Raw genomic sequence first — 2,271 nt, 5'->3', positions numbered from 1 at the left:
CTCCAATTCTGTAATGTAACGCATTTTCCTCTCTTTTGATCTTGCAGCAGATTATCGATTTGCCAAAATCCTAAAACATATCACATAAAAAATATATTTGTTTATTCAAATATCAAAATAAATATTCAGATTTCTCCAATTATAATGTAAATATTAATGAATTTGAAAAAAGCTACATACCTTTTGGCTCGTTTGGGATCAGATAAAGCAATCTCTGCAAGTTTCTCATTAGCCATGATTTTCTTGAGCTCAGCCCTGTAAACTCACCATTTCCAAACTCCAAACTAAACGTATTTGTATTTGAATTTGAGTCGATTGAATTATTTGGGGATAATTGACCAATATGCCCTCCAGGAGAAGGAGGAAGCTTAGGTGATTCATCAGCAAAGTTCATCCTCCCCAAAGGATGATTGTGCAAATCAGTAGCTGGTGGAAGCACTAATAAATCGGGAATCATGTCATCCTTCTCGACCTATAAAGATTATTATAACTAAAATCAGAAAAATAAAAAAGATAAATTAAATAGGGTACCATAATGTATATTAATGTTACCATATTATCTTTGCTTAATTTAGGCACAGCAGTTTCAACATCCAATTTCAGAGTATTGACACGAACATAGCAAGGTTTTTTAACATCTGCTACATAAATGATAAATCATAGATCTCGTTTAATAAATATGGTTGTGTAAATTATAAATAATAAAGTGGAATGTTATTGGTAGAACAAACCGGGAATCTTATATTGGGACATTAAATCTTCTATACGTTTTGCTCCCTTCTTTAATAAGATCTTTGCAAGAGCTGACTGTAGTTGACTTTTCCTCAAAATAAGGTACTTTTCTGGATCTCCTGTTAGAGATGAATCCTATGAAGAAATGTTAAAATAATGTATATGATTAATTTAAAGAAAATATTATATGATGTGGCATCCTAGAAAGTGAAGATACCTGTCCGAAAAGAATGTCATAGGTGATTATGTACATTAATTCCACTTGCCTCTGTTACAAAATGAATAACAGAAGCAATAAATTTCAAATAAATAGTAACGGGAGATTAAAAAAAATAATAACATTCGAATATATATGGTGAGTATGGAATGAAGATCAGGTATGAAATATGTTTTTTGAGGTATTACTTACCTTCCATTTGCTGTTTAATACATTAGCAATCTCCAATACATCCTTGATGATTGGAAGATCTGTGAATAGAGAAACAAGAGATGAAATCAATATGAAATTAGAAAAAATCATTAAACAAAGAAATTAGAAGAAAGAAATTAGAGAAGGATGCGATAGGAGGAGGATTCCCCAATTTGTAATCGTGTTTTAAACAAAGAAGCACAACCCATAAGATGAGTTGATGAGGAAGCATTTTTGTTATCGCTTTTTCTAATCAAATATGAAAAAAATATACTTACATAGTCTTGCATTTTATCGAGCACCTTGAGGGCACCTTGCATCTCCATAACTTCAAATCCCATAAAAACCCCAAATTTTGAAACCCATATGTCAGAAGAAATGGATAGACCTTTAATATTTGTGATACAAACATGAAGTATGACATGATTAGATGGAGCATGTAAGTTCTTCACACTTTCAAGCATAATTGTAACCCAATCGTCGGCTCAAGCATAATTGTAACCCAATCATAGTCACTCAACGCGAAAATATGCGCTTTTGGAACGGCGGAACTCTGTGGCGAAACCGATAGCAGCTTGGAACGAGATTCAAGTAAGCCAAATTCAAGATTCGTGAAATTTTAGGGCACACGAGGCTACATGTTGCCTGAATTTCAGTCTACCGGAGTTCCGACACATAAGTCCGACTTGTACGCTTTCGGAGTTGTACTTCTTGAGATATTGTCAGGCGAAGAAGGCAGGTGAGGAACGAAGGAAGGAGTGTTGATAACTAGGCAAGGCAGCAGTCGAATCTATGGAGGGGGAAGAAAGGATCGTAATTAGGGCAAGAAGGAAACAAAAGAGGAGGATAAAAATGAAGGCGGGTGTTCAAAATTTTAGGGATTTCATTTTCCCCTTATATACTAAACACGCTTTTCATTAAAATTATAAAGCGACACTCATAGAGGACGCCCATTTAAGATACAACGCCCTCCGTGTTTTTAATTTTTTCTCGTATGACGCTAATTTAAGGGCACGCAATAATGCGTGACCTAAATCCTTAAATTTTTTGAAGAGATGACACTTTTTTAACGTCACTCTCCATTGCGTAACATAAATCAATGAGTGTCGTGGTTTGTGCGTCGTAAAAGG

At 34.5% G+C, this 2,271-nt stretch overlaps 1 long non-coding RNA gene across 1 annotated transcript; it reads right to left on the bottom strand.

Moving 5' to 3' along the window:
- Window positions 1-810: 810 nt before the first annotated feature.
- Window positions 811-1,219, bottom strand: LOC128129609 (uncharacterized). The gene is made up of 3 exons (XR_008227535.1): window positions 1,142-1,219; window positions 950-1,000; window positions 811-867 (listed from the first exon to the last, which is right to left on the bottom strand). It is a non-coding gene; the product is annotated as an uncharacterized LOC128129609 (long non-coding RNA).
- Window positions 1,220-2,271: the final 1,052 nt, after the last annotated feature.

Source organism: Lactuca sativa, chromosome 1, assembly GCF_002870075.4.
Source record: "Lactuca sativa cultivar Salinas chromosome 1, Lsat_Salinas_v11, whole genome shotgun sequence".
NCBI lineage: Eukaryota > Viridiplantae > Streptophyta > Magnoliopsida > Asterales > Asteraceae > Lactuca > Lactuca sativa.
The sequence above is the reverse complement of the archived record's forward strand: the minus strand, read 5'-3'. Positions and strand labels throughout refer to the sequence as shown.